Source organism: Macrotis lagotis, chromosome X (genome assembly GCF_037893015.1).
Source record: "Macrotis lagotis isolate mMagLag1 chromosome X, bilby.v1.9.chrom.fasta, whole genome shotgun sequence".
Classification (NCBI taxonomy): domain Eukaryota; kingdom Metazoa; phylum Chordata; class Mammalia; order Peramelemorphia; family Peramelidae; genus Macrotis; species Macrotis lagotis.
The window spans coordinates 566277490-566285938 of record NC_133666.1 but is presented as its reverse complement, the minus strand read 5'-3'; the positions used below and the strand labels follow the sequence as shown (position 1 = coordinate 566285938).

Below are 8449 nucleotides of genomic sequence, written 5' to 3'. Positions count from 1 at the left end.
ATCATATTGGAGTCAGAAAAGGAATTAGGCAGAGTTTCACTTCATCTACTTTTCCAAAGAGTTTATATAGAATTGGAACCAATTGTTCTTAAATGTTTCATAGAATTCACTTGTGAATCCATCTGGCCCCAGAGATTTTTTCTTAGGGCGTTCAATGATGGCCTGTTGAATTTTTTTCTGAGACAGGGTTATTTAGGTATTTAATTTCCTTTTCATTTAACCTGGACAACTTATATTTTTGTAAATATTCATCCATTTCACTTAGATTATCAAATTTATTGGTATAGAGCTGGTCAAAATAGTCTCAAATTATTACTTTAATTTCCTCATTGGTAGTGAGTTCACCTTTTTCATTTATGATATTAGTAATTTGATTTTCTTCTTTCTTTTTTTAATCAAATTAACCAAAGATTTATCTATTTTATAATTTTTTTCATAAAATCATAAGGTCAATAGTATTATTGATTTTAATTTTACTAATTTCTCCTTTAATTTTTTTAGAATTTCTAATTTTGTATTTAATTGGGGATTTTTAATTTATTATTTAATTTTTAGTTGCATATTTAGTTCATTTCCTTTTTCTCTATTTTATTCATGTAAGCAATTAAGTATATAATGTATCTCCTAATAATTGACTTGGCTATATCCCATAAGTTTTAGTATGTTGTCTTTTTATTGTGATTGTCTAGGATGAAATCATTATTTCTTTCTATAATTTGTTGTTTGATCAACTCATTCTTTAAAAATGGAGTTATTTAGTTTCATTGGAAACTAAATTTAGGTTTATCTCTCCCTTGCCCATTATTGCATGTGATTTTTATTGCATTATGATTCACTACTTCTGCATTTCTGCATTTGATTATGAGGTTTTTATGCACTAGTACTTGTTCAATTTTTGTGTAGGTGCCATGTAGTCTAGAAATAAATTGAATTCCTTTCTATCCCCATTCAGTTTTCTCCAAAGGTCTATCGAGTCTAGGTTTTCTAACATTCAATTTACCTCCTTAACTTCCTTCCTGTTTATTTTATGGTTTGATTTATCTAATTCTGAAAGAGGGAGGTTGCGGTCTCCCACTAGTAGAGTTTTGCTGTCTATATGTTCCTGTAACTAATTCAGTTTCTCCTCTAAGAATTTGGATGCTATACCACTTGGTGCATAAAATTTAGTATTGAAATTGCTTCATTGTCTATGGTACTTTTTAGGACGATATACTTTCCTTCATTATCTCTTGTAATGAGATCTATTTTTACAGCTGCTTTGTCTGAGATAAGGATTGCTTCCCCTGCCTTTTTTTTCATTTCAGCTGAAGCATAATATATTCTGTTCCAACCATTTACCTTTATTCTATATGAATTTCTTGTAAGCAGCATATTGTAGGATTCTGGTTTTTAATCCACTCTGCTATTCATTTACATTCTATGGGAGAGTTCATCTCATTCACAATCAAAGTTGTAATTGCTGACTGTTTCCCTCCATGCTATCTTCCCCCTGTTGCATTTTTCCCCTTTTTTCATCTTATCCATATTCCCCAGTTTTTTTTCTTCTAAATACCACCTCATTTAGTGTTTTCTCCCTTATATCCAACTCCCCTACCCTTTATTTCCCATTTCCCTTTGCCACTTCTTCCTTCTCTTCCTTCTGCCAGTTCCTCTTTTCCTCCCCCTCCCCCTTTCCCCTCTTAATACTTGAAAGGTAAAGTAAGTTTCTTAACTTAACTGAGTGTATTTTTGTTCATACTTCTTAGAGGCAAATCTGATGAGAGTAAGATTCAGGAAGTTCTCACCTCCTCCCTTCTTCCCCTCTATTGCAACAGGTCCTTTGTACCTCTTCATGTAATGTAATTTACTCCATTCAATCTCCTCCATCCTCCTGTCTTTTTACTGTCTTCTCTTTTAAGGAGATATTGTTTTTAAATCATTCTATCAGAGTCACTGATGTAAGTGTCCATTACTTTTGGCTAAGTATATTCTCTCTAATAGAGTTACAGTTCTCAAGAGTTATGAGAATCTTTCTCCCAGCTGGGGATATAGTCAGTTTCATTTTATTGGTTAACAGTTTTTTTCTTTTCCCTTTTTTACCTTTTCATGTATCTTTTAAGTCTCCTATTTGAAGTCCAAATTTTCTATTTAGTTATATTTAGTTTTAGTTGGAAGTCTCCCATATGTTAAATGTCCATCATTTCACCTGGAAGAGAAGGTTCAGTTTTGCTAGATAATGAATTATGGCCAGATAATGAATTCTTGGCTGCAGTCCAAGCTCTCTTGTTCTTCAGAATATCATATTCGAGGCCCTTCGATCACTTAATGTTGATGCAGCCAGGTCCTGTGTAATCCTTACTGTGTCTCCTTGGTATATAGATTGTTTCTTTCTGGCTGCTTGCAAGATTTTCTCTTTTATTTGATAGTTCTGTAATTGGGCCACAACATTCCTTGTTGTTTTCATTTCGGGACCCTTTTCAGGAGGGGATTGATGTAGTCTTTCATTAACTATTTTGCACTCTGGTTTCATGATATCAGGGCAATTCTCCTTCACTATATCCTGAAATATAGAGCCCAGGCTATTTTTCTCCTCAATGTTTTCAGGAAGCCCAGTAGATCCTGGATCTGTTCTCTAGGTCAGTTGTTTTATCTATGAATTATTTTACATTTTCTTCTATTTTTTTGTTTTTTTTGGTTTTGCTTAACAGATTCTTGTTGTCTCATGAAGTCATTAGTTTTCACAGATGCCAATCTTCTTTTAAGAGAAGAATTTTCTTCATTTACCTTTTGCAACTCCTTTTCCAATTGATCAATTCTAATTCTGAAGGATTTTCCCATTTGTCCAATTGTATTTTTGATAGAATTATTTTCTTTTTGCACTTGTCAAATTGTAATTTTGGTTTCTTGTTGCAAGATGATAATTTTCTCTTGCAAAGTGTTCATTTTATCCTTTGTTTCTTTTTCCACTTTTTCCAATTTATTTTTAAACTCCTTCCTGATCTCTTCTAAGAAGTTTTGCTGGGCTGGAGACCAATTTATATTCTCCTCAAAAGTTCTAGATCTCTCTGAGTTAGGATCTTTGTTTTCAAGGTAGCTTTCCATGGACACCCCCCTTCTGCTTGTTTTCCTTCATTTTCCTAGGATCTTTTGTTGGGGAGGGGCTAGTTCACTTTGATGTTGCAATCCTTAGGGACTTTGCTTATTGTGCTTAGCTCCAAGTGAACCAGCCAGTAGGGGATGCTATACACTTTCTCTGGAGTGTCTTGATTTGTCATCCACTCCCTAGACCTGGGGGTGGGGGTGGGGGGCAGAAGAATTTGGATTATCCTTGAACAATGTGGGCTGGGCCCTCAGGCATTATAAATAATCTCCTTATTCTTCACCTAGTTCTGAGAGAGATCTGCTGCCCAAACCTGAGCCTGGGTGTGGGGGTGGGGAGTAGTTATTGTGTTTGTTCTGGTAAGAGTCACTTTCTCCAACAGGGATTGGGGGGAGGGGACTCAACTGGAAACATGAGGACTCCACTGAAAATACAGGACTCCTAGCCCTGGTCTTCCAGATCAGCCAAGCTGACTAGTGATGTCTAGCCACACTCTGGAACTCTCCCTCCAAGCTTGCTGGAGCTCTCCTGCTGCTGCTCCCATAGCCAAAGCTCCCATGGCTCAGGTCTCAGGCCTCACCTTCTTGCCCCTTTGCTGGCTCTCTGGCCCCAGCTCACCCACACTCCCCTTAGACAGTCCTTGTTGGTAAATATTTTCATAGGTTCTTTTCTAGGGTTTTGTGGATGCAAAGTCTTTTAAGAGGCTTGATTCATGTTAGTTCTGAGGGAAAGCCAAGAGAGCTTAGGACAATGCCTGACTTCTCTCCACCATCTTGGCTGGAAGTCCAATAACTATAAATTTCAGAGGTACTGACCTATATTCGTGGAAATGGTTTTCTCATCAGGGACTCTCCTATAGCAATAAAATCACATATCTTGTCTATATGCCCTAATCCATCCTTTACATGGCTGCCTGAGTAGTTTTCCTCTTGTTCTGTTGTTATTCGGTTATTTAAAAACATTTAATGTCTCCCCAATATCTATCAATTAAAATTTTAATTACTTATCCAGGTTTTTAAGGTAGTCTATAACTCAACTTCAATCCACATTATTTCATATTTCACATACTTATTGCTCCAGCCAAATCTATGATATTCTTTCCCTTGGGATAATTCTGCCATCTCCTGTGTCCACACCTTTACTCACATTGTCTCCTTTGAGTGGAATGGACTCTCCTTGTTCCCTCCTCTCATTTGCACCCAAATGAAGAGGGCATTCCTGATATTTTTTTTGATATAAAATATTTATTAATCGATGAGGCCAGTGAAGATGTTTATTTATTCTTGGACACACCCACAGTGCAACCCCTGTGGCCTGTAGTCTTGGTGTGCTGGCCTCAGACCCAGAGACCCCAGTAGTGCCGAAGCCCACGATGTGCCTGAATCTTTTTCAGTCACTCCAGATCTTCACACAACTTATTGTCCAGACCGTTGGCCAGAACCTGGCTATATTTTCCATCCTTTACATCCTTCTGCCTGTTGAGGAACCAGTCTGGAATCTTGTATTGCCATGGATTCTGCATGATGGTGATCACATGCTCCACCTCATCTTCAGTGAACTCACCAGCCCTCTTGGTAAGGTCAATATCTGCTTTCCTCAGTACTACATGAGCATATCTTCAACCCACACCCTTGATGATTGTGATGGCAAAAGCTATTTTCCATAGTCCATCAATGTTGGTGTTGAGCACTCTCAAAATGTGCTAGAACTTCTCGGGGATTACAAGAGACATGGCTGCAACGGTGGTGTGAGAGCCTTCTCTGGAAGAGGGGAATTCCTGATTTTCTTGGAGATCTCTTCCCTATCTTGATGCCTGGCCTGATGTTCCTGATTGAAAATGCTATCTCCTTACTCATATTTGCCAGAACAATTTGACCAGACTTCTCCACTGCATATAAGCCATTTCCCATTGTATACTATTTAATTTTGTACATATTTTTCAAATTATTGAGAAAAGCAGCATGGCATAGTATATTGGAAGATTTTCTTGAAGTTCAAGAGAGTTGTGTTGAAGTCTGGCCTCTGGCACATACTGCCTATGTGATCCTTAACAGGTTCTTTAACTTCTCAGTGTTACAAGTTGCAAAGAAGGTGCTCACCTGCTTTGGTAGAAGGAATTTCCTCATATGATATGAATGAAGCCATAGATATATAGTCTCTGCCCTTTTCCCCTTATTAGAATGTTTCATGCTTGGAAACAAGGTCTAAGTAACGTCTATCATTATATCCTTGCACTCAGTGGGAATATTGGCTATTTGACTTCTAGCCTAGATTTTCATATAGTGCTTAATAAATAAATGAATGTAGAATATGAAATCAGAGAATTAGAGTAAATCCAAGGAATTCCCTGGATTAGACTGTGAGTCAGTGTCATAACTGCAGAGTACTTGTGACTCTGACAGGTTTAGAGTGTGACTCCTCCAGAAACTTCAGATTAGATTTATCACCTAAAAATAGGGAAATGATATAAGGAAGTAGGTTCTAGAGATCATTCATCTGCCAATGAGTATTTATCAAACATTTGCACACAAATTTGCATACAAATACAAAAACAACTATATAGACATATCTAAGGTGGATACCCCATACTCTTAACTCAATAATTAAAAGTTTAGAGTCCTCAACTAAATAAATCATCAGAGATATGAATCAGGGGTGAATAATGTCTCACTGCCTCTATTAAATCAATTAGCTAATCAAAGGCATTTTATCAGATTTAAAAAGTTTATCAATTTGGAAAGAGTAAAAGCTTTTGTATGAAGTAAAATGATACTACATAGGCAGTATACTGTAATTGTCTGAAAAAATGTGAACATATCCTGTGAGTTTTGAATAAAACAGAACAGTTCACAACCCAGGATATTCTAATGGTGAAGCAGGAAAGGGAAATTCTATTTGGGTGGAGATGGGCTCCCACTCAAGAGGAGATTCATTAACCTCCCTAAACCTCTTTAACCAGAAGAAAAACTTGTAAATTTTAATTGTGTGTCTACATCAGGTCTCAAGGACAAACTAGACACAATTCAGAAAGATAGTTTACAGCCTCTACAATAAGCCCAGCAGAAAATCCATGCTAAATTTGAGAATTATTCTAGCAAAAGGACTTCATGGAACTCTTTGCCACATGTTCTCTGAACTAGAGCCCAAATTCCTTGGACTTTGCATGTGACCATGAGAGCGTATATAAAAGACTTTTGGGACAGGACAGTGGAATATGCTTTATACCAGCTGTCTTTACATAACCACCTTAGGGAAAACTCCTTTCTCAAAGTTACTTAATATTGGCTAATATTATATACCCAATAAATAGAAGTTAATTTTGAGGGGAGGAGGGATTCTATGTTAGAAAATGGGCACAATTGCTGATTATCTGAAGGTATGGGCAGAGGCATCTCCAGGAGAGCTCTCATAAATAAAGTTCGAGTGGAGACTGTTCTTCCTTTCATTTCAAGAAAATTCAATGGAAACAGAAGCCTAGATTTTTTTTCAAAACCTTAATAGCTTTCTATTGCAACAAAAATCACACAAGCTTCCACCTTTTTTTAATCTTGGTTTCAATTCCATTTCTATTATGAAAGTCAGAGAGTTTTGTGAGGAATTCATTAGGTTTTGTTTTTTGTTTTTGCAAGGCAATGGGATTAAGTGACTTGCCCAAGGTCACACAGCTAGGTAATTATTAAGTGTCTGAGAGCAGATTTGAACTGAAATCCTCCTGACTCCAAGGCTGGTATTCTGTCCACTGCACCACCTAGCTGCCCCAGAATTCCATAGTTTTAATATTTTCTTAACATACAAGCTCTTCCTCTTTTATGTTAATATATCTGAATTATTCACAATTTATAATATTACAATGATTCAAAAGATGTTTAGATCAACTTAACTGTCTTTTTCTAGACCTAGAAAAATCTGTTCTCATAAAGACTTTCATTTACATTATGAAAGAAAAGATAGTATAATTAATGGAGTGTTGGACTTGTCAAAAACACCCAGGTTCAAACACTGCCCCAGATCCTTACTAGCTATTTGTTTTTGAATGAGTTGCTTATGTAGTTTTAGTTTTCTCATCTGTCAAATGAATAGGTTGGACTCCATGACCTGTGAAATCCCTTCTCCCTCTAAATCTATGACCCTAGGAATGTCATTATCCTTCCTGGATATTTCTCTCTTCATTACAAGGTAATCTAGTATATTACTCAGAGTATTACTATTTGTGTAATCAAAACTTTACTATTATAACAAAAATGGAAATTTTCCTATTTGTTATCCTAAAATCATCAAAATAACATCTTAGATCCAATTAACCATCACACACATTTATGTATATATGTATTACGTATGTGTGTATTTATGTGTTAATAAATACATAAATATAGGCATGTGTATATATACATAGATATATATGTGTATATATCTATATATATCTATATATATCTAAAGCTGTCTATCTATCTATCTATCTCTCTCTCTCTCTCTCTCTATATATATATATATATACATATATATATATATGTTCTGAGGTCTCATTCCTCTGGCAGTAGGGCACAAAAGGTCAGTTATAGGGAAAAACTTCAGAACTGCATGTTTTACATGTACCAGAGCCAGAAGGCCCATGAGTCAGGTGATGCTCAGGGTCTCAAATGCTATGCAGATGGTTGAAGAATTGGGTACAGATAAGTGTCATGCTGCAAATCAGCAAGTTCTCAATGACACGGGCAGGCATCCAGGACAATAAATACAGATATTAAAAGTCTGTCTAAGTCAGAAAGTCAAAAAGACTAGAAGGACACTGCAACAATAAAAGACTAGGCATAAATTTAATCCAGAGTCCAAGGCAACCAGTCAAAAGTTTACAGATCTGTAGGAGTTAAAAAGGCAATAATGAGTAGGTGGGGGGAAGCTCAGTTATAAAGGAGACTAGATCACTGGAGTAATTTCTTGCTCAGTCATTTCACATTCAACATGGTTCTGGGGCATTGCAACATAGCTGATAAGGTCTTATAGGTGAATAAGACTGGCATTTTCAAGTCCCTGGCTGAGATATGAAATCTGAAGAAAAAAGAAAAGAATCATTGTTTGCTAAGGAAAAAAATCTTGACAACATTCTCTCAAGTCAAGTTTTCTTCATTATTTTAGTTATTTCATGAATATTTATTATGTAGTTACCTATTTTTATGTGTATTTTATAAAGCTTATCCCCCTAAACATCTCTAAGCATTCTTCCCTTTTCATTGTTCATATTACTACCTCTCTAGTACACATCTTCTTTGATTTTACCTGGTGTAGTAGGCTAATAGTTTCTTTGATTTCATTAGTTTCACCTGAATTAATAAACTAAAAATTTCTTAACTGCCATTCTTAATTTTCACATTT

General features: G+C 36.0%; 1 pseudogene; it reads right to left on the bottom strand.

Moving 5' to 3' along the window:
* Positions 1-4352: 4352 nt before the first annotated feature.
* On the bottom strand, positions 4353-4829 carry LOC141502786 (small ribosomal subunit protein uS13-like; annotated as a pseudogene).
* Positions 4830-8449: the final 3620 nt, after the last annotated feature.